We start from the raw sequence: 24890 nt of genomic DNA, 5'->3' as shown, positions 1-24890 counted from the left end.
AGAAGTTTAGATGGGGCGAGATCCTCTTTTCAGAAATTTCCACCATTCCATTGGAAATTATTGAATCACATCAGGCTTCAGGACATTGTATGGTGTAAAGGACTTCTTGAAGTCTTTACAGCTTGCTCACTGGTGGTGAAGTTGACCTTCTTCATACTGAATTCACCAGCTGTTTACTCACTCTTCTGGTTTGATTCACGAAGGGAAAAAGAGGCATGTGAAAAGACAGTTGCATTTCCTGGATCTTAACCTATTATCGTAACAACTACACCCAGTTGCAGGGGTTTTTTCTTTCCACACCTTAATTTTTTTTTTTTATTATGCTTGACCTATATTAAAAGTAAGTTGAAGCACATATTTATCATTGCGAAATACAGTGTGAGCTAGTCACACTTACAAAAGTTCTTTCATGTGGTGCAAATAACAAATACATGGAGATGAAAAAAAACTGTTTTTTTTTTCATTGTTGTTCTTTGGCAACAGCATTAAAATTCAGATTAAATCTTTGATTGTTAATGTGTTCTAGAATCTTGTAAATAGGATTGTTTTTAATCACCTTAGAAAAATCGGTATTTGACTAGTTAAAACAATGTAGGGTTTGAAGTTAAATAGCTGATTTGCACAATAACTTGGACCCTGACTACCCAAATCTTTATAACTCCAATTGTCAGAAGCCTAGGATTGGGGTGGGGAGAGAAAAAGAAGTTTTTGAACCAGAGTTGGTCCCTCGAGTGGAACACTTGATAGATTGTGTGCTGATAGGTTACACTTGGGGACAGCATTGGTTCATGGGCAGCCTATGTCCTCTGTCTCAGATCCCAACCTGCCTTATCTTTTTAGCAGCATGATTAGAAGTGGTTGCTGCAATTGCTATGGAAAAATACACCAGGAGGTTATCATATTTAATGTTTCAGAAAACTTCCTTCTGAAGGCGATAACAGTATTTCTTAATCACTGTGCCGTTGGGCAAGCACAGGTGTGTTGCATACCGTTAAATCACTCTATCCTTAAGACATAATGTTGTTCTTTGAAAGTATTTGCCTCTCCTTCTACCTTTTTCCTCCAACCCCCTCTTTATGCCAAAGAAAGCACATTTCCCAGACTTATTCTCCACACCCAGCAAGGTATTCTTTAGAAATCTTGAGTGATTTTTTTTTTTAACTCATTCCACCCCAGTGACATCTCTAAGCTCAGGATGCATGTTTCTTACTCAGTTTTGGTCCGCACATATGTAAAACAAAATTTTTTTTTAATGTTTATTTATTTTTGAGAGACAGAGTGCAAGTGGGGGAGGGGCAGAGAGAGAGAGGGAGACACAGAATTTGAAGCAGGCTCCAGGCTCTGAGCTGTCAGTGCAGAGCCTGACATGGGGCTCGACCTCATGAACTGTGAGATCCTGACCTGAGCCAAAGTCCATTGCTTAACCGACTGAGCCACCCAGGCATCCCTTGGTCTGCACATACTGACTGAGCATCTCCTATGTTCCGCGTGTTAAAGCAGATTCCAGAGATAGAAGCATATTAACAAAGCACCTCCCCTTTGTCAAGGTGCTTACAAGACATTGGGGAAGGAGCTTTGTAGAGAGGCCATGTTCTTCTCTTTTCTTCCATTTGAGTTTGCATTGCACTGAATCAGGGAGAACCATGGTAGGAGAAATCATTTAACCCTAGTAATAAAAAAGGTGGGTTGGAATTCTATTTCAGTCAGTTTTGGTTAAATTCAAGGTAGGAGTCTTAAAAGGCAAGTGATAAAAAGTAGAGGACTTCTTTCATGAGCCAGGTCAGAAACATTTTGTCATTCCAGCTTCCTTTTCATTTTAACTGCAGCATAAAACACAAATCTTTGGTCTGCCATCTGAACCTGCTACAAGTTTAGCCTCAACCTACTTTCTGCATTTCCAGGTAAACACTATGCTGTGGCTAAATTATCCTACTTCTTGCCTCCTGGAAACACTGTACAATATAGGACCCGCCTCAGTGCTTGGCTGGCAGCAGGCAATTAGTAAGGATTTGGAGGATGAATGAATGAATATGAATGTATATATTTCGTCTTCCATGCTGTTCTTTAACATCATTTTTCACAGTATTTTGTGCCAAGAGCATTCCAATTGCAAATTCCTGACAGAGAGGGAATCTGATTGGTGTGACCTGGGTCAGGTGTCCCTCCTTTGTCCAGATAGCTGTGTCCAGGAAATCAGACCACATGGCCAGGTACTCACTCAGTGGGGATTCTAAGCACATTCTCTGGGAAGGGTGTCACGAGTATGACTTACCACACCTCTAAATAGCTTAAGGGGCAGAGTTCATTGAGAGATTATAGAGGTTCAAATACCTGGAAGGGGCTGTAGGAAACAAGGAGTTTGCTAACTTTTCTTCCTTCCCTGTGAAGGTGGACACAGGTCGAAGGAGTGGCCAGAACAGGAAGGAGTTAACAAAGGAAGTGGTATTTTCAGGGCAAAGCCAGGCTTCCGTCAGGGTAAGTAGAAGGAGGAGGAGGAAGTGTTCGAAAAAAAGATTAAAGATGAGGAGAAAGAATTTTTTTCATGACAAAGCATAAATGATCTCGTTTTATTCTTTAATTCCAAGTATTGACATATTTTTTCTTATTATCTTATTATGATTGTATGGGCATTTACTGAATACACAATCAGATGTGTAATATTGCTTTTATTTTAAACAATGCATTCCAGTTCTAAACAGTAATGTCTTTATACATTTGAGGAAAGGAACCCACTTTTAGGTTAGAATTTGCCAATAATTTTTGAATGATTCTGTGAAAAGTGAGCAAATGAATGGAGTTAGTGAAAACGGACTAAGCGTGAGAAATAGGTGCATTTGGAAAATGATCAGTTTTATAGCATTTGCTCTCATGAGAAATATTTGCTAGTCTCAAGTGTGCTGCCAGCACTTGTTTTCAAAGTCAGCCCAGATCAGTTATATATACAATTGCTTATTTTAGGAGAACAATTGATAAGACAGATCAAATACGAGGAAAATTTTTCCCTTTTAAGTTTCCTGTGATGTGTCCTTGCTGTGAAGACCCTCAGTAGATTTGACTAGAAATCAAAAGGAACTTGTTATCCTTATTTTTCTTTCTCAGTGAAAAGCAAACGGTAAATATCATGGTTGAATGAAAAAATAAATTGGATTTTAAAATTTTATGTGTGTTTCCCCAGTTTAAGCTTCCCCAGCTTTATTCAGCTGGATGGTTATAATTGACAAGGCCCCTTAAAATGTGACATATCCATCTGAGGGTTAAACCTTTTAATGTAGTTATTAGGTGAACTCTTTTACCTTACTGGATGATGACTTTGTTGTATAACATTTGTTATGTTTATGATAATAACATTGTGTGTATGTGTGTAAATGTATACATAATTATTTATAATTTATTATCACTTTGATCCTAAAACATCCTAGAGTATATATTCATTTAGAGGAGATAACATTATGGTGAACATTCTCCATTTTATTTAGTGGAGGATTCAAAAATAGGTCATGTAAAATGAATTTCTTACCAGTAAATCTTGTTTTCCAATTGATTTTAAGTTTTAATGGGATATATTCCCTGAAAAAAAAAATATTTAGTAAACTTTATAAATGTTTGGGGAAAGGCTTCAGTGATTTGATCATCTCTATAAATGTTTGGGGGAAAGGCTTCAGTGACTTGATCATCTCCTAGTGTTATGGGTTAAGTTATGCCCACCCATTCGTATGTTTAAGTCCTAACCCCATGGTACCTTAGAAGATGCCCTTATTTGCAAACTGAGCTGTTGCAGATGTAATCAGTTAAGATGAGGTCATAGTGAACTAGGGTGAGCCCATAATCCAATATCACTTATAAAATTCTTCTAGAAAGGGAAATTTGGACATGCAGCCATGCACAGACCACACTAAGGGACTCAGAGCGAAGTTGGTTATCTACCAGTCATCGAGAGAGTCCAAGAACACAGCCCTCAATGGAAACCAACCCTGTAGAATCCATGATTTTGGACTTCTCGTCTCCAGAACTGGGGGATACATTTCTGTTGCTAAAGCCACCCAGTTTGTGATATTTTGTTACAGGAGCTCCAGCAGATTGTACACTTGGCCAGGTAGAGGTGATCTTACCGGGTGCCCCCAACCCACCCTCCCCCCCCCCCCCCCCCCCACTGCCATGGGTCCTCCTTCCCTAGAAGCTGACTTTTTGGAAACCAATTCCATATCCCAGCCTCTGGCGCTTTCTTTCTTCTTTGTAACATTTATAATGTTTAATAAGGCTGAGCTGTGATAGAATAATTGTGCAGGAGGGCCCATAACATAGTCTGAAAATTCCTGAATAAGAATAAAGCCATTCCCTATTTTGTGAAATTCATAAAAAGAGGCAGGTTGGGAGTCCGTGGATCAAAAAGACCTAGGAGAGCGGCTGCATTCTTGCTTTGGCCGTACATTTTCTGGCCTTAGGTAACACGCTTAACTTGTCTGGATCTGAGTCTTTTTATCTGTATAATAGAAGATAATCTCTTTTTGCTTTGTGCATGTAAATCCAAAACTCTATATTACACAAGATGAAGTAAGCATACATGTAATAATAACATTTAAATGCTTTTTCTCACTTTCCTGTTATCCAAATAAAGATGCTATTCGTTAAAGAAAAAAAAAGTGCAAAGTACAGAATGTCTTATAACGAAAAACACAGTCTCCCCAGCCACCCCCACTCTCCCCGGCTCCCGGCCCACTTCCCAGGGGAAACCACTTTCAACAGTTTCCATATTTAGCTCTTTCAGTGGTTACCATCCTGACTGTAATAATATGCTTATGCTACATTTCCTTGATGATCAACTCTAGACATTATCTCTTCACTCCCCACCACTTACTAGTTTTAAAGTGAAGAATCACTGATTCAGCAGACATTCCTGATAGCCTGTAGGTCAACAGGCCTCTTTAGGGCTCTCACTCTCTGTGGATCTAATTTGAGAAAAGAACGTTAGCTTCACAGTCAGAGGGAAACTGGGGATGTGATGATTTCCACGGGGCATAACACAAAGACAGCAAGAGTTTGATTTAATTACTCAAGCTCAAATTGGGCCTGTGTTGTTATGTTTTTACTCTTTTTATATTTTTCTGTCTGCATATATTTATTTTAAATGAAATAAAATAGAACACAAACTGAACTTAGAATATCCTATGTCACGTTTATAAAAAGAAAAACGTCTATCCTAATAGCTTATAATCCAGTACCTTGAAAAAACCTAGAGATGTTTAACAGATAAGATGCTTTTTCTTCAATCTTAAGTACTAACCGAACTGCTGTTGAGAGTACCGGTAGATGGTCATTTGTGGCACCAGCTTGATTTGGTTTTTCAGTTCACCCCTTCCAGAAAATTGCGGTTGGTTATCCAAAGAGTAAGACAGGGAGCTGACAAAACCATTACTGTTTCTTGGAAACAGCATCTCTGCTGTTCAGATCTTTCTGGAAATGCTGTTAAGTAAATGACTTTGACTTATAATTTACAAACCTCTTTGTTATCCATGATGACAGTAAGATACACCACACAAGGGTTTTCATGTTCACCGCTTGGGGTTCCTTTGAGCCCGTTTCAAATAATCTGACACACGTCTGCTGCCTCCTCTCTGGCCCTTGATCAGATTGGATGTCTTCCCAGCACTGATGTTAATGGAGTCTCGGACTTAACTATTACACTTACTATGGCCACAGATCAATGTCTGCAAATGGGACAAATCAATTTGGTGATGGGGTGAAAGAAATGTAGAAGGGGTTGTGTTTCAATGATTTTTGCTATTTACCAGCCCTCTTCCTCCCTCTTGCCTTGTTGACTTCATAATAGCAGTGTTTCCTCATTCTCCTGGTCTGCCACTTACCTTTTTTCACCAGGTCATTGTCTGCCATGTGCCTCAACTAGGCTTTGGGAAGGATCTGTCTGTATCTGCTTCTTTTCTACTTCCATGGTTTCACCTGTCACTTATCTGCACACAACTCTGAAATCCCTTTCTTGAGCTGATGCCTCTATCCTGAACTTCAGGAAGGCCCACTGGATACGCTTACGTGAATGAAGTTTCTCAAATATGGTATGCCCGCACACGGTCCTCTTTCACTTTCCTGCTCAAACATACCTCCTCCAATGCCCCTTAACTGGGCAACAGACTCCCACTTTTCCCCACTGACCCAAACCAGGAAACTGAGGCTCAGGTGCTCTGTTCCTGCCTGTCTCTCAGAGTTCTGTTCATTGTCCCCATGCAGGTAGCAAATCTTATGCTTCTGTCTGTGCCCACTGCTCTTGTCCTCATCGGGACTTTCCATCCTGTTTCTCGACTGTAGCAATGTCTTCATAGTTGCCTTGTCACTCATCAGCCTCTCTAATCCTCCATTTTCAAATTTGATTTTTGGCCACAACTCTTTCACTTATTAGAAGTTGTGATCATGTCATTTTCCTGTTCAGAAATCCTTGGCTGCGTCCCTAGTGACATCACGATATAAGTGAAACTTTATAGCCTGACATCTACCACTTTTTCATCTGTCCCCACTGGGCTTCATTCAATATAATGTATCCAGGGCCCCTTGTGGAGCCTGGCGCATAGTAGAGGCCTGAAGAATACATGAATAATGAATAAAGGGAAGATTGAGTGAATAAATGAAAGAATGACTCAACAGATATTGAGCCTGCCAAACATACCTGTCTCCTGCTGCCAGGAAAACTAGTTCCCTCCTTCTAAAAGGAGTGAAATTCTATTCAGTATGTCATTTTGTGAAGTTTTTCATGGCGATCTAGTCTCAATTTCCTCCCAGTTTGTGATTTGGGGGCATTTTATTCATGCCACAGTCATAGCAGTTCATATATGTCATGGCTATGTGTGTGCTGAGTGTTCACAGAGACTGGGACCCTTTTATGGCAACAAAGACTCAGCCCCTAACACAAAGCCTGACACACATAGGAAATCAGTCCACGTTTGAATTCCCACTACCACCAGTTTCTTTTTGGAGTCTCATTATATTTTCCTCCTGACGTTCCACAGTGTTTTCCCCACCTCTGTTCTCTCATCCTGAAATCGCCTCTTCATAGCCCTACTAGATTGGTTCTTTTGTGCTGAGAATTAAAAAGTTTGCAGAAACGCTAGAATGCTGACAAAATGAAGGGTCAGGACTCCTGACTTGGAGGTTCTTGTCTTCTTAAAAGCACTTGGCATTTTCCCTTTTCAGGTGTCTCTGACCATTCCAGAGTTTTAGGGATGCTACGTAGCAACATAAACAGCACATCATTTTGCAGAGTGCAGAAGATCTTTGAAGAAGTTTTAGCTGCTTAACCCCTTCACAGGATTTGTGCTTTGAGAGTTCATAGAGTTAGTTAGGAGGCAATGTTCCAGGAAGGAGACATAGTTAAGCCCAAAATGAACTTACTGACTCTTGTGTTTTCCCTGCTTATGGGAGTCTTGGAAACCACCTGAGTTGTATCCAATACAGCTCTTGCCGTCTGACTAGATTGTGTGCATGTGCACGTGAAGTCTGGTTGTGGCCGAAGCAAATGACCATGCGTTGTTAACAGAGCTGTAGTTTGCAAAACAGCCAAATAAGTCTTAGACTTGAGAAAGGACAGAGTTCAGGGAAACATCCGTCTAACCAAAGTGTTTCTGCTGCTGCTGCAAATGCCACTGTTAATTGGAATTGCTTATTACTTCGGTTACTTTCAATAGTGCTTTGGGGAGTACCGTTGCCTTCATATTGTGTAAATCTGTCCCTGCCACCAGTGACTGGACAACCTAGGGCGTTTTTACAGGCAGCCTATTACCTGAGAGTAGGCATCCAGTTTCCTGTATTAGGAGACATTTCTCCTGGGATTTTACCTTCTGTTCACAGCCCGAACCATTTTGGTAGGAAAAATGTGGTCCTAGTAATGTCTGTCGGTCACCTGTGGCTTGCAAAGTACTTAATGCTTATTAACTCATTAATCCTCTCCATGAACTCTGTGAGGAAGGTAGATGTCAAGTTGTGTTTTCGTCCTTCCAAGGGCTATGAATTGGAAGCACAGATTTGCACAGGCTGTTTGGGAACACACATGGGAAATCCTGAGACCTGACCCTACCATTTTGAGGTGTCTGAAACCAACATCTGGCAGCTGATTCTCTCTCTCTCTCTCTCTCTCTCTCTTTTTTTTCTTCTTCTAACTCCAGGATGGCTCTCTACTCTTTAGCCACCAATCAGAAATCCTCACTGGGTAAATCTAGCAGGAGACCTTGGCTGAAAAATAAAACTTTGAGAACAATAGCAATTGTTCATTTGGGCGGGGAATAGATACTTGTGACATCAAGACCTTGCTACATGATTTTGGGATTTATCCAAATCCAACACTCTGGTCAATCTTTGAGTGTCCTGTTTATCGATGGGGTAAGGGTTTGCTTAACCAACTGTTTTCTCCTAATCCCTTCAAAAATGTTTGTGCATAAAACCTTGACAAGTGCTCTTTCAAGGGACCTAGTCTCTGGCTTCTGGAGAGTTCTGTCCTTCTTCATTGTCCATCTGAATGTTAGAAATATATCCGAGCTGAAGATTGGTATTGGAAACTTAGAGCTAAAACTGGGATATTGTTCTTACTTGTAGGTAAGAGTCTTATTTCCATCCCTTAGATCTATAGATGAAAGGTGATTTCTGGGGATCTACCCAGTTCTAGGGCTTGACTATAATCAAAATGCTTCTCAGAAACCATATTGTCATCCCATTATTGCCCTAATGAAGTATGCAGAGCGCAAGGACATGCACACTGTTTACTCATCCATGTGTGCATTTTTCATCTAGCAAGTACTTCTTCATTATCCACCATGTGACAGCGATGTGCTCAGCTCCTGGTGGTACCGAAATGACCAGATTTATGAGAGAAGAGCAGGTGGGCCATTTAGCCGCAGGCCGCAGATTCATAAAAGGTCTCAAATTGAGACTCTTGACATTGTTCCCAGATGAAGTTTTGTTTGCGTTGTAAATAAGAGTAACTTGTGAAATAGAAGCATTTGAGAATATACGAGAGTTTCGTTAATCCTGTTTTGGCATTTCTTAATTTCATAGCATGTGGGGAGTTTAAAAAGTGCAAAGGCCTGGACCCCTTACCGCCTCTGAGAGTTCTTCAAAATGGCTCAGACATCCTCCCTGTGTCTCATTACCCCTATAGGAGATCAGGTAGCCTTTCCCCCACCCCCAAGAAAGAAAGAAGGTAGTATGCCAGGATAAAAGACCATCTCCAGAGAGCAGCCATGAAATATAAATGTGAGACGGGGAGGGGACTGGAGACAGCCTCTGGTTAATAGCCTGAAGAGGTGCAGGGCGGCCTAATACCCCACGGGCAGTTTATGGCGAAGTGAGACTAGAATGAGGGTTTCCTGATCCGACGTGCTCTGCTCTTTCCTCCGTAGATGGGGACCTCAACAAAAGATACTGTGTCTGTGTAGCTGGGTACGCCTCTACGTCACTCCTTGGGACATAGGCTGGCTTCACTTACTTTATTCTCTTTCCTTCCGTCCTTCCTTCCTTCTCTCTCTCAGTCTCCTCTCTGTCTCTGTCCCCTTTAATTGAGTACATTCTGGTTCTTACTTCTTGCCAGTGTGTCCTTTTCTACATTACCCCATTGTTCCTACCGACAATAGAGGTTAGGCGACATCAAAAGCAGAAAGTTTGGTTTTAATCCGAATGATATTTATGTTGTGTGCTTTGATCTTGACTCTCCTGCCTCAGGCCAGAGTAGGACTTCACCACAACAGTGAACTCGAGGCTGCCTGTTCTCTCTGGAGCTGGGATCACCAGGATGCGGTTAGCTTGTTGCAGAATGAATATCATTTGGACCAAAAGCCTGCAACCGGTTTTTCTCAGTAAATCCCAACTGTATGAAGAAGAGGCGGAGGAGAAAAACCCCGCACAAACAACCCCATCCTCCCTGCAAAACATACAGGAGACAAACTAGGCGAGAGTGACTATTTACCTGCCTTGTCTCTTCTTGCTGTCTCCTTTTCTTTGGGTTTTAGACAAATGCAATATGACAAAAGTTCAACTCCATGACTTTCATCAAGTCTTCCCTGAAGTTTCATAATTGTCTTTGAGCTGCCTCACGGGTAGCACCCCTCAATGTGCCGAAGGGTTTTCAAACTCAACATGCCGGGACTGAACGTACCACTTTCCCCTAGAAATCTGCTCTTCCTCCTTAGTTTTTGTAATCTGCCACCGGGCTCCCAAGCTAGAAGCTTTGGATTCATGCTACTCTCTTTCTCTCACTCACCGTGTTCTGTCAATTTCACTACCTGAATGTCTGCAAATCCAATTACTGCATCCTCTCCACATACCACACGGCTGCCAGGGACATGTGTCTAAAATGCAAATCTGATTGTGCCTTTCTCCTTCTTCAGAAGTTCTGAGGATTCCCCAAACTCAGAATCCCATCCGTACCCTCACACACGGGATCACCAAGTGGTCCCGCACAGCCCGGCTCAGCTGGCTAAGCCGTCGTGTCCTAACTCGCTCTGCGGCCACACTGAACGTCCGCCTATGTTCTCGTGGGGCGTGCTCACAAGTGCCTCTGGGTCTTTGCTCCTGTCAGTCACATCACCTGGAATATTCTTTTATGGCCGGTCACATCCTGCTCTTCCAGATTCAGCTCAACTCTCTTCACTTTTATCACGTTTTCCAAGAACTCCCAATCAGTTGGTGACTTTATCGTTTTACCCTGAGTGTGGTTTACTAGAAAGAACATGAGCTTTGGAGTTAGACCAAACAGATGTTGAGAACCTGTGCCACCCTGAATCTCAGTTGTCTCATCCATGACCATGGACACAGTGCCAGTGTCATAGAGCCATTGATAGGAGTAAGCAGAATATTGTTTCCTCCCCACAGCAAACTGTACAGAGATATAGCATAGTAGTTAAAAACATATGGCCTTGGGGCGCCTGGGTGGCTCGGTCGGTTAGGCGTCCGACTTCGGCTCAGGTCATGATCTCACGGTCCATGAGTTCGAGCCCCGCGTCGGGCTCTGTGCTGACAGCTCAGAGCCTGGAGCCTGTTTCAGATTCTGTGTCTCCCTCTCTCTCCGCCCCTCCCCTGTTCATGCTCTGTCTCTGTCTCAAAAATAAATAAACGTTAAAAAAAAAATTTTTTTTTAAAACATATGGCCTTGAATCCAGGACATGTGGCTTTAAAGCCCATCCCCGCCACTTACTTATATCGGTGGCCTTGAATGGATTGCTTAGGCAAATGACTCTCCTTTCAGTGCCTTCAGCTGCATGGTCCTAGTTCCAACTTTGTAGGGTTATTGGGAATATTACATGAGATAAATGTAAAGTTACCATGTTTGGCACGTAGTAATCACATAGGGGATGTTGGACGTAATATTTTTTTTTCCTGCACTTGCCATACCGGATCATCATTATTTCTTTACGTGGTTCTTTTCCCATCAACTGGAGGATTCCTGAAGGGACCAGACTGTGTGACTGTATCTTACTTTTACTTTTGTTATCCTCAGCTACTACCAGGAAACATGGAATAAGCATTCAGAAGCTGTTTCTTCAAATGGGTAGAGCCAGGAGCATTTCATCTGAAGTTTTAGTTCTGTAATGTGGTTAACAACACATTCTGGGCTTCTTCCGGGCCACAGGTGCATTCTCATATCCATGCCAGTCGTGCTTTGAGACTCATTCAAAATGGGGTCCTCTAAGAAGCTTTCCCCTGTGTTAGCCCAAGTCCATTCAGCTCTCTCCTTTAGACCTCAGTTCCTTTTGCTTTATTAGTTTTTTTCTAAGTTTATTTATTTTGAGAGAGAGAAAGAGAAAGAACAAGTGGGGGAGGGGCAAAGAGGGAGAATCCCAAGCAGGTCTTGCACTGTCAGCTCAGAGCCTGATGCAGGGCTCAATCCCACAAACCATGAGATCATGACCTGAGCCGACATTAAGACTTGAATGTTTAACTGACTGAGTCACCCAGGCACCGCTGCTTCATTGGTTTTTAAAGAAAGTATTATTATTTTGCTTGTGTGTCTTCTGTAGGACTGTGGACTTGTAAGTGGCAAGGACTGTCTCCTTCCTTGGGGTGTGAGTGATGTGGTGTCACCAACCGTGGCACACTTGTGGGTACTTTTAACGAAAAGTATTACTTATCAGGTTGCCTCTATGGCAGCATCTTTTTTTCCCATCCCCTTCTTTTCCTCTCATCGCATTCCCTCCAGGGACCCCCTCCAGCCTTGAATGAATGTTGTTCCCTGAGTACACTAGAGAACTTCCATTCCTGCTCTGGACCCCAGAGTCCATCAATTTAAGTTCTTTTCTCCCCTCTGTCTTCTCTGTGGCAGGTACACACTAATTCTGTTGTTCCCCACCCTCCTCACTTCAGTTTGATTGACTCCAATGCTATTGGATAGAGGGAGACATTTTTCTGCCTCCTTTGTTATAATATATATTTAAAGAAAATGTGTGTCCCTAACCTCATATCTGAGGCAGGCCAGAGGGTTCTTGACAGAACAGGTACAGGACAGAGATAAAACATGTATTGTCACAGTGTTACCCAACAGAATTCCTGAGAGCAGCGTATCTTAGAAGGTCTCTGCTAGGAGGGCAAAATTCTGTTACAATAAAGATGCTTAGAGAACTTGATTAAAGCTCTATGTTTGAGGTTAAGTGTCAGAGAAAAGAAAGCATGGTTTCATTTTGTTTTAACCATGTTTTTCTGTTGTTTGCAAGTAAGACCCTTGAACCGAACATGAGTCTTGACTGGGAAGAAGACAGAAACCAATAAAAGCCTTCTCTAGCCCAAACTGATTGACCAGTAGAAAATAATGAGATAATTTATATAATCTTAATTGTATTCAGTTCATAGCAAAGAAATTTAAACATTTATGATCTAATGGAATAGAAATTACTTCTACATTTTCCCCTAAATCCTTTTTTTTTTAATTTTTTTAAAGATTTATTTATTTTTGAGAGATAGAAGAGACAGTGTGCGAGCAGGGGAGGGGCAGAGAGAGAGAGGGAGACACAGAATCCGAAGCAGCCCCAGGCTCTGAGCTGTCAGCACAGAGCCCGACGCGGGGCTTGAACCCACGGACTGTGAGATCATGACCTGAGCCGAAGCCAGTTGCTTAACTGACTGAGCCACCCAGGTGCCCCTAAAATTTTTTTTAATGTTTATTTATTTTTGAGAGCGACAGAGACAGAATGTGAATGGGTTGGGGCAGACAGAGAGGGAGGCACAGAATCCGAAGCAGGTTCCAGGCTCCGAGCTGTCAGCACAGAGCCTGACGTGGGGCTCGAACTCACGAGCTGTGAGATCATGACCTGAGCCGAAGTTGGATGCTCAACTGGACTGACCCACAGAGGCGCCCCCAATCCTTTTCTTTATATTTGTATCAAAACACATTTTTTCAGGTGCTTTTTCCTGAAGAACAATTGTTTCTCTACTCTTCAGGTAACAGAAATAATAGAGACTAAGAGAATACCACCCAGGGTTTCCATAAATTTCAATTCCATAATCTCATTCTCTAGGTTCTGAGATTCTAATTTTTCACTGGGTCTCTGGACCTTTCTCTTTTCCCAAAACCTTGTTCACCTCCCTCTGGGATACAGCAGTTTCCTTTCTTGGGGACATGGGGCTGCTGGCTCCATTCTGTCCCAACCACAAATCCAGTGTCATTGCTGCTGTCAGATCTGCCCAACCTCCCTCCAGAATAACTTCTCTCCGCCTGCCACTGAGTGGACGGTCTGGAAATAGACAATCCCCTGTGATTCTTCCTGCTAGAATTCCAGGACCATGACTCCTCTGGACTTATGCTGTCTTTCCCATTCCCTAGCCAAATTAAAACATAGGTAAAAGTTGGTATCAGAAATACACTGCTTAAGAAAATAAGCATGGTCTGCTTAGATTAGATGATTCCATAGTTAAGAGTCTGTATTTTAAGAGGAACATCTTGCACACAAGATTTATATACTCCTGTTTTATATTGAAGGTGAAATTGTTTTAAGGTCCAATTTTTTTCAGCAAGCACTTGAAATCAGGCGGAGAATGCCTTGTTATTAGGCACGGCTCCTATCATAAAGGCAGAGATGGATGTAGGGAATGAGGCGAGGAAAGTTACGGAAAAGATGCACATTGACCTCGCTTTTGGCTTTGTGCTTGAATGGTGCTTGTTTTTCTTGTCTCTTTGTATTAATCCTTCCATGAGGATCAATATTTGCTGGGGAGAAAAGACACCTGGCAATATGGGAATAACAAGAGAAAGCATCCCCAAGAGTGATTTTTGTAGAGTCAGACATCGAAATAGTTAGAGAGGCATCTTGGTGGCTCAGTCGGTTGAGCATCCTACTTCGGCTCAGGTCATGATCTCACGGTTCGTGAGTTCGAGCCTTGCATCGGGCTCACTGTTGTCCGCCTGTCAGCGCGGAGCCCCTTCAGATCCTCTGAATAGAGGACATAGAATAGAGACATAAACTGGGAGGAAGAGCTCCATTTCATGACAGGAAAGACACCCAGGGCTTGTAGAAATGTTTCCCACAAAAAAATACAGTGGCTGATTATCACTAACTGCTCACTGATGAGCAAGAACAGCCAGTTGTAGGAGAGAGAGCAGGGGGCAAGGAACGCAGCCCTGCCTGTGTTCTGGGCCCTGCCTGACAGCAGATGAGCTGTGTGCGTTGGGTAAATCACATAATCATAGCAACGTCACCTAGTAGGAATATAGCGAGCATTCTGGTAGGCGATCTATAGGTGCTAGTTGTTTGTTGTTGTACGGCACACCATCCAGAGCTTCCTCACAGCGAGGCGGGCTCAGGTGCACACAGACTCCTTACGTGGCTGCTGGGATCCCCCAGAGCGAGCACCCCAAGAGACAGGAGGTGGAAACTGCCAGCCTCTCGGGTCTGGATCCAGAAACCGGCACCACGCGTCGTCGCGGCCGTGTGCTGTCCGAGTCAAAGCAGCACCAGAGCCCGCCCAGGTGAAAGCAGGGGAAGAAGGCAGCCCCACCTCCCAAGGGTATCGCCAAAGAAGGCTGCGGGCTGCCACGTGGCCCCAGGGTGCTGGCATGTGGCCAAGGGGCTGGGGATGGGTGCTGTTCCACCAGCCTGGAACGGCATGAGGACTCCGTGTCCCACGGGAGACCGTGGTGCGAACACGTGCACGTGCAGTCCCAGGTCAGCGACCCCACTTCCTGGCTTTGCTGCTGTTTCTGTGGCAAGTCGCACACGCAGGACCAACTGCTTTTCTTTCCAGCAGAGCACTCAGATCGTCAGCATGATTGTCTGGCTCTGGGGAAGATCAGCAAGCCGATCGAATGCAGGTGCAGTGAAATAGTCCAGGCTCCAGGAAGGTTCTGCTGTTTGGCTGGATTGTCACCACCTTCTCGAGAGGGATTCCAGCAGGACTCTTGGCAGGGAGGAACAAGAAGTAGCATTTCTCCTTTCATTCTTCACAGTCTTTTACAATTTACCAGGAATGAGGGAGGTTAGTGTTGAAAAGTACAGAAAGATAAACTGCACTTCCTAATGTGTTAATAATCAGGCCACTGTGTTCAAGAAACAACAGAGCTTGCGAAAAGCCTAGGAACAGACGAGACTTTTGGTGAGGCGTCCTGTAAGGGCTTTGTGTGTTTTATCACGCTGAAGGCTCAGAACAACCTTCTGAGGAACTGTTCTCCCCGCTTCACCCAGGATGACGCACAGAGATACTAAGTGATTTGTCCAAGGTCACGCAGTAATAAGAGTCAGAGCCCAGGTCTGAACCAACATAGTCTAGCTGTAGAGCCTGTTCTAAACAACCGTACCATTAGATCTTTCTAGTGCCTTTTTTGTTTGTGGTGGTTGGCATTTTCAAGGCCTGGTGAGTATATGAGCAAGTCAAGGAATCCATCTAAACAGGAAGCTTTTTGTATTATTGAGATACCTAAGCCTGGTGTGTGTATAAACACTTTATATACACCATATACAGTTACAAAGTACATTGGAGTGGGAAGGGATTTTAGAAGCAGTCTGTTCTAGCTTCCCACCCACTACAGGGATCCCCAGAGAATCCTCATTCAGCTTTTGCTTGAACTTTAAGGTCAGGCGAATAAAAATACTAATGGCCAGCCTAAGAATTGATGCTAATAATTGCCGTAACTATGGAAACAAACTAGCTAGAAAGGACAAGAAAGGTTTTTGAAAGAGAATTAAACACACATGCACACACACACACACGAGTGCACATGCAAGGTAATGACTAGGTTTGGGAACCCAAATAAATTAATTAAAGGCTAGATTTTGGAGGAGAGTAGGGGAGAAAGTGCTAATACAGCGCTACATTTCAGGTAATCTATAAAACACTGTCTGACACTTTTTTGTGAATTTGTTTTGATTAGATACGTAAGATTTTTTTGTGTGTTTGTGAAAAAAAATCCCTGTGATAACCATCTTATCACTGAAAATAGGATGCTTGTCTTCTCAGTGGATATAGGATAAAAAACATAGCTTACACAGGAAGAAAATAGTGGAAAAGTAAAAGTAAGGAGGCAAAAGAACAACAGTAACCCCCCAAGTGCATGCCTTATGGTAAATACATAGGTTTACATTTTTCTCGTAAAACCTAAAATATTTCCGAGTGAATTAAAAAGCAATAGGCGGCAATTTGCATTCATTGCCAATTGAATAAAAACTGTGTGGTCTACTATCACATTGTACAGTGTTTTGCTAGTTAATATCTTCTTCAGTTCCCTTGAAGGCGGACTTTATTCATTTTGGTGTCGCCAGTGTAGAGTTGGTATATGTTTGGTGCTCAAATATGTGTGAAATGATTTAATAATAAAAAGGTAAGTGGATACCAATGAGAAAAATAGCATTTAATCAAAAGTGTTGTACACAATGGTTCCACCTTGATAAATGGTATAATCAATGGTGGAGATATAATAGATTGAAAACTTCATGTGCCAAAGAGCGTCGCTATAAAATATATGGAGCGAAACATGTTAGGAATACAAAGATAAATTGGAGGTAAGAGGATGGGCTTGGTAATCAGTCACACCTGGGTCTGAATCACCGCTTGGCTATTTATTAGCTTGGGCCAATTATTTATCTTTCCTGAGCCTCATTTTCATCATCTACAAAAACAGAAATAACCTCACTGTTGTGAGGATTAAGGAAGGGAATATAGGTAAAATACTGCCTACCATAGCCAGCCTTTCCTCCCCACCAGGCCCTTTAACTTTTGAAATAGGAAGGAAGGAAGGAAGGAAGGAAGGAAGGAAGGAAGGAAGGAAGGAAGGGAGGGAGGGAGGAAATCTTCCCATTTTTATATTAGCCCATTACATTGTGCTATCAAACTTTTTGATCTTTGCTCATCTAATCAGTGAAAAAAAACAGCCTTGTAGGTTTGATTTGCATTCCCTTACTTTGAGTGAGGTTGAGTTTCATGTTGTAGATTTTTTTTTTAATTAGGTTGATTTACTCTTGTAGGTGTTCTTTGTAGTTTATGGAAATTAGCCTCTCATTAGTTGCAAATTATGTTTCCTATTTGTTTTTCGTCTTTGTTTAATGGTATTTTTTTTTCTATTCAGTAATTTAAAAAATTTTAGGGGCATCTGGGTGGCTCAGTCGGTTAAGCATCCGACTCTTGGTTTTGGCTCAGGTCATGATCTTGTAGTTTCCTGAGTCCAAGCCCCGAATCGGGCTCTGCGCTGGCAGCATGGAGCCTGCTTGGGATTCTCTCTCTGTCTCTCTCTGTCTCTCTGTCTCTCTCTCTGTCTCTCTGTCTCTCTCTCTGTCTCTCTCTCTCTCTGCCCTTCCCCCACTCACACTATCTCTGTCTCTCTAAAAATAAACTTAAAACTTTTTAAAAATTTTATATAGTCTTATTTACTAATCTTTTTTTAAATGGTATTCAGGTTTTGTGTCATATGTAGAAAGGGCTACCTCATCTTGAGATAGTTTTTTCTTTCTTTAAAGAGAGAGCGAGAGAACACGTGTGTGCTAGTGGGAGGGGCAGGGAGAGAGAGGATCCCAGGCAGGCTCCGTGCTGTGAGCATGGAGCCCTATGTGGGGCTCCATCTCTTGAACCCTGGGATCATGACTTGAGCCGAAACCAAGAGTCAGACGTTTAACCGACTGAGCCACCCAGGTGCCCCAAGATAATTTTAAAAGGTCATTTTTCTTCTAATACTTATGGTTCCTTTATTTGAGTTTATATCTTGATCCATCTGCAATTTATTTTGTTGAAGGTAAAATGTCCTATAAATTTTATCTACTAAAAAACAAGTTGTGCTGTTTGTTAATACTATTCGGTGTCTAAAATAAATGTGGGAAGACCAGGCAGCTAGCTCCAGATATCAGCCAGGTGGTTGTGAGAAAGGAGGAGTATGTCAGTTCTATTAGGACAAAGACCAGCGTAACTGTGAGTTGCAAGGTGGCCAAGTTCAGCTCCTCCTGGAAGAAAGAACATTTTAACAATCACAGAGTTCAACAATAGAATCGGCTTCTTCTATTAAAGTTCTCTTTATGGCATAGTAAGCCAGCCATTATTTCTGAGTATTCCAGGAAGCCTGCATTTCTTATTACTATAGTCCTCTGTCTGATTTTCAAGAAGAGCTTTGCCTTTTACAATGGGCATCGTTACCAAGCAGAAGCAGTTCTTGGGAAAAGGAGATCTGTAGGACTTATAAGGTTTAAATATCAAAAGAAATTTCATGGGAATTATGTACATGCTGGAAGTAGAAGTTTCTGAAATGGTTCGGTGTGGTGGTCAGAGACTGGGTTTCAGGCCCAACTGTGTACCTCTGAGCCTCAGTTTCCTTTTCTAAAAAATAGGGATGTCAGTACTACCTACCACAAGGTATTGTTGCCAGGCACTCAGGAAAGGTTAAATGCTCAATAAATATTAGCTATGTTTTATTTATTTTTATCTTGTTAGGGCAGATTTCTGTTGCCCGGAATTTCTTTCTTTCAGCAAGCATTTATTAGGTACCCATTGTGTACTAAACGATATATTGGATTCTGGGGCATAGACCGAGAAGATTTAACGAGGAACCTGTTCCTGAAAACCACAGCCTTAGGTTTTACAGAGGTATAGGGACAACATGTTAATAAAATCCACTGTTAGATTCAATAAGGCCAAAAACACTGTGGGATACAGTCTAAACTGGAGAACGGATGGGACATACGGCGGAGTAACACGTTGGCAGCAAGCCTATGGATGAATAGCAGCTCGACTGGAAAATCGGGGGACGCTTTCACCCGCCCTCAAAACCCCAACAATCCCCTTCTTTCAGGCAGGTAACAAGAGATGACAGCACAGGGATCAGACCCTAATGCACAGCCTTTCATGAACCCCGTCCCTCTTTTCATCCTGATTAGGGGATAAAGGAGATGGGTTTCCTGGCTGGTCTCATCCTGGTAAACATTCTGCCTGTTTTGCAGAACCTCCATCCTAGTTAAAGTGCAATTTGCTGGACCTGCAGTTGGTTGGAAACAGCAGATTCTTTGTCAGTGAAAAGAGCCGTAGCGACTGGGTGGACGTTTATAAAAACGCTGGCATGTCTCATGCTCCCTGCCAGCTGGTGCCTTTGGTGCTCTCTTATGGGGCTCTTAACATTCCCAATACTCAGCCCTTAAGGTACAGCCAGGGCATAATGAGTAATGAGATGCGGTTCTCTGGGGTGCATAGTAGGGGTGGCTTCTAAACGTGGGTATTGTCCCACTGAAACTGGAAAACTTCTGTGAAGTTGAGAAAAACAGGTTGTTCTCGAAAAGGTGTCTGAGATATTTTTGTAAAGAATTGTTTGGGTTCTTTTCCAGTGGTTTTATTTTCATCGAGGACCGGCAATCCGTGAGTTGAAGGTCATGCGTCGTCTGTCCCAGTTACTATAACAAAATACCACAGACTAGGTACCTTACAAATAACAGAAATCTATTTTTCTCACAGCTCTAGAGGATGGAAGTCCAAGACAGGGAGCAGATGGGTGGGATGAGGGTCCTCTTCCGGAATGCAGGGTTGTAGACTTGTCACTGTATCCTCACATAGTGGAAACAGGGACGAGTGTTCCTTCTGGGGTCTCTTTTTAAGGCACCCTCATGACCTAAGCACCTCCGCAAAGCCCCCTCTCTGAACTCCATCACCTTGGGCATTTGGATCTCAATGTACGAATTCTAGGGATCACAGTCAGAACACTGCAACATGGATAGCTGGACCCCAGCCTTTATGTGAACCCTGTGTCACAGTCTGAGTCCTCCTATCATAAAAAGAAACCCTTCCCCTGCGCTGCTCTATGGAATGTCGTATAGCTATTCAAAATTGTAAGTAAAAAGATTGTACAGCGGTGTGGAAAATGTCTGTGAAGTGATGATTTGAAAAAGCCAGCTCCGGCTGCATCTACCGTAGGATTGCCACTATACATATGGAGAAGGTCTCAAAGAGATCTCTTCAGTTAAAAACATTTGATGTGTCCAGGGAATGGAATGTGTTCAAAGGTTTCTCTTTTCCTCTTAAAATTTTATGTGCTGTAAAAAATGACAAACTAAAAGAACCGTGTCTGGGTAAGTCTGTAGGCCACCATTCATTCTCCCCTCGTGAGCATGGTCTAGACCAATTTTCACATATGGGCCTGAGCTTCCTCTTCTACTACAGAGAGTGGCATGGAATGCTTGGAATTCCTTAGAGGTTAGCATAGGGGTGCAGTAACTATGGCCTCTGGGCCAATTCTGGTCTACCACCTCTTTTTTCGTGTATCTGCCTGGGAGTTAGGCTGTGTTTACTGTTTGCTGTGGCTACAGGTGTCAGAAGCTAAATTTTCTCTCATGTCCTTGTTTTTGCCTTCCCCCTCGTCTTGGGTTTCCCTAGAGACTCCTTCATAAATAGGATCTGAGCCTTCCATTTCTTACCAGTTATCATCCCCTGTTATTATACAGGAGCCTTATTGGTGTGGTGGTGAGACATGGGCAAGGGGGAATGCTCTGTTATCTCCTGATTACGTCTCAGTCCTCAGTAAGTTTCTTATCACTGTAGGTTTAAGAACCTTTTAATTTCTTTTCCTGTTTATATTTTGGCCCATTTTTCCTGTTGTGTTGATTAACTTTTGTGGGTGTTCTTTATAGTTTTAGGAAATTTGCCTCCTATTAGTTGCAAATATGTTTCTCATTTGTCTTTTGGCTTTGTTTATGGTTTTTTTTTCCATGCAGAGAATGAAAAAGAGATTAATAAATTTGATTATATAAAATTCTTCACAAGTGCTTCTCACAAGTTTTTTTTTTTTTTTTTTTTTTTTTTACCCCTTGGGTGAGACAGGAAACCAGAAGGGGCTTAAATTGGGTATTTCCCTTCTCCCACATCAGTTAGGCTCTGATGAAACCCCAGTTAGTGGTTTAGGCTCTGGTAAAATAGTTTCCATTGAGGCCATGTGTTGTTAAGGAGAACAGAACATTTTGGGTATATTTCAAAATGGTTACTTTTCCTTCCCCTCTGCTGGAAGCATGATGATAATTTCCACCAATCTTTACAGAGAGAAATTTATGGGGTTCCTAAAGATAAAACGCAGGCAATTGTGGGGTCCCGTCAAGGCCAGGCTCCAGGAGTTTTTAATTTCTCAAGCTGGGCCAACCTCAGTGCCCAGTAATTAATAATTAAAGGCTAGTTATCCAGGGGCACCTGGGTGGCTCAAACAGCTGACTCTTGATTTTGGCTCAGGTTATGGTTTCAAGGTTCTTCAGTTTGAGCCCTGCATGAGACTCTGTGCTGACAGCATGGACCCTACTTGGGAGTCTGTCTCTCTCTCTCCTCCCCCATCGCTCTCTGTCTCTCTCAAAATAAATAAACAAAAAGAAAAACTTAAAGAAAAAAAAGATAGTTAGCCAGGTGCCTATTAAGTACTCCCACCCAGTGCTGGCTCCAGTAGGGCTTCTGCTCCAGGTAAGATATGATTCTCCATATCTGCCCATCTATTCTGTCTTGAGGGTGTTGATTTGCTTTGTGATCTCAATTCTCTAAGGGACCTAAGAAGAGTTGCTGATTTTCAGTTTTTCAACTTTTTTCTTGTTGTGAGGATGGGGATTATCAAACTTCTGAGCTCTTTCTATGTCAAATCAGAAACTTAAGTTCACCATCCTTTTTTTGTTGTTGTTGTATAGCCTGTGCTAAGAATTATTTCTATATTATTAAATGGTTGAAAAAAATAATATTCCGTGACATGTAAAAATTATATCACATTCACATTTCAGCGTCCAGAAATAATATTCTACTGGGACATAGGCACCTCTCATTCATTTATATATTGTCTATGGCAGAATTGAGGAGTTGTGACAGAGACTATATGGCCAGCAAAGCCTAAAACACTTACCGTCTGATACTGTGCAGGAAAAGTTTGGGGAGCCTTGGGTTAGCACCCTCTGGACACAGGTCCTGGGTAAGTTCAAATTCTTTGGCATTGTGCTTGAGTTGAAAATCAACAGTTACCGAGCACCTATGAAGTGCTGGAGAAAAACATTTCCATTTGGAGATAAGTAGAGACATAGACCTGCCCCCAAGGGAGCTTATAGGGTATTTTGGAGGGCCAACCAAATAAGCTCTTATTGGACTGGTTCAAGATGAAAGACATTGAAGTTGCTCTTGGACCAGAGAAAGTCATTGGAGCCCAGCCTATTCAGTAGAACAGGAAGTATCTGAGGACAGGCAAAGGGCTGAATCTTCTTAGAGTGCCAAGGTCACTGCTGCAGTTTCTGACAGAGCAATGATTGTTAACAGTGACGGCTGTGGACCCCTCAGTATTGTAGTGCCACTTCTGAATATGTACAACTAAGTTCAATCCGATTTTCAATTCTTAAGTTACCAAGCAGTATACCTCTTTGGGGAGGGAGTGGGCTCATTTGTGGGGGGGGGGGGGGGGAAGGATTCAAAGCAGACCACCAATCTTATCTTAAGAAATAATGACCAATAACCAGGGAGAATTTCCTAAACATTTATAAATAGGTAAAAATGCTTGAATATTTTTAGGTAGGTGTTAACTCTGTTGGTAGTATTTGCCACTCTGTCCTCTGAAGCCTGTTTTGGGTTTCATGTAGAAAAGAAGCTAAGCCACAAACTGTTGTGCTTGTGTCTATCATGTAATACAGGGCAAATCTATTATGATCTCCACAGAGAACAGGAACTTTAGAGCTCTCGGCTGTGACCTGTGGTAAACTCCTTCAGTCCCTATCGTTACGTACGACAGCCATAAGATACCAGAAACACTTCCTTGCCTTATGTGAGTTGATGCTGAGCAGGGTCTGTGCCAAGCTTCTAGAAGAAGATGGATGTAGGCAACAAGTAGATACACAATCTGGATTTCCTTATTCATTAAAGACAACTTTCCTGAGGAAAGTGAGGTGACCACACCAGCCTCTTGAGCCCCCTTTGGAGACCGTAGCATTAATGCTCATGATTGAATAGTCTCTTTGAGTCTCTCTGGCTATGCCCTCAAACTGGAACCCTGATAGCACGCTGTGCTATGGTTTGGCATGGAAACAAAGGTAAGTTCTGTTGCTTTCCTCTTACACTTTTTTTTATCATGGTGATTGTGGAATCTCCCCAGGAGGTCTTGTAAGTGGGCCATCACCAGATTACATTGGACGTTCATGGGGTTGGAGATAATGAAGCAAATAACCCATGCAGAAGTGACAGGGGCACGAATAAAGAGCATGTTCTTGACCATCTTGCTGCTCTCCCAGAATCTAGTTTTAAGGGGACCTCCAAATCAATATGCAAAGATCACCTTAATGAGAACTGTGTCTTATTATTATCACCATGCAAGCCTTCCTCAAATAGGTCCAGAGGTGGGGAACTCCTCACTCAACCCCAGTGCATTGGGGTCACTAATGACTATGCTAATGTTCTTCTGGTTGCAAGTGGCAGAATCCAGCTCAAACTAGTTAAAAAAAAAATCAACATTTTTTTTTAGCTCTTTTGACAAAACTTGGGAAGGGTAGGTTTCAGGGGTGACTATCATGTAGGTTTGAATACTAGAAATCAGCCAATTTTGATGCCTCCTTCCCTCTCCCTGCCTCCATTACAATCCTCCTCTCCTCTTTCCATCTGTGATTTTCTCTGCTCTTCTCCTTCATTCTTTCTGATTGGCTTTCTCTATGTAGTGGAAAACTCAGCAACTAAGTAACTTCCCAAGCTCACACACACATCCTGCTTCATAATTATAAAGGGTTAGGTATTTGTAATGTTTCCTTTGTACCCTGTGCGGGGAGGGGGAGGGGCGGGGGGGGCAGGGGGAGTGATCTTCCATCTGGTATCTATACTTTTGTGGTCACAGTGGCCAGGAAGGAAGGACACCCCTACGTTATGGTTGGAATACAGGAAAGTTTTTCACAGAAGGGAAGAGTGTTAGGCCAAGGAAACTAGGTATGGACATTAGAAGCATCATGGGGCTTGGGAATGCTTTAATAAATTAAAACTGAATGCTGTACTTCCTAATTTTGCCTTCTCTTGAAACACAAAATGAATTAGTTCTTTCTTCTTTGTGACCTTCCAGATACTTGAATACAGCTGCCACGTCTGGCCACTTGGTCTGTTACGGCAATCCCCTGGTCCAGGTCTCCTGTCTCTGAGTTACTACCATTCACTCTTTCGTTCAGCTCCAAGAAGACCCTCTTGGACTCCCCCCTGCTTACTCTTTTTCTTCAGCCTCCTTAATCACCCTGCCATTGCGGGGTCCCTGCCATTGTTTCAGTCCCCAGAAGTCCTCTTAATCATTGCTCAGCTGGCCGTGGCAGCCAAGGACCTATCACCTGGTATCATGTAGAAATACAGTCCTTTCGGTCGAAACAGGTTTGGGAACTGGAAAGATCTGTTTTGATTCTATCTCTCTCACTGAGTAAAAATGTGACCTTGAGAAACTGAAAATTACCATTGTGCAATGTTGTTAAAGGATTATGGACTAA

General features: G+C 42.6%; 1 protein-coding gene across 2 annotated transcripts in view; it reads left to right on the top strand.

The window, feature by feature from the left end:
- Positions 1-24890, top strand: part of SNTB1 (syntrophin beta 1) — a 234551-nt gene that overhangs the window by 20413 nt on the left and 189248 nt on the right. The gene's annotated exons all lie outside the window — the stretch shown is intronic.

Source organism: Panthera pardus, unplaced genomic scaffold (genome assembly GCF_024362965.1).
Source record: "Panthera pardus isolate Hobbes unplaced genomic scaffold, ASM2436296v1 HiC_scaffold_7, whole genome shotgun sequence".
NCBI classification, from domain to species: Eukaryota; Metazoa; Chordata; class Mammalia; order Carnivora; family Felidae; genus Panthera; species Panthera pardus.
This window is presented reverse-complemented; position numbering and strand designations above follow the sequence as displayed.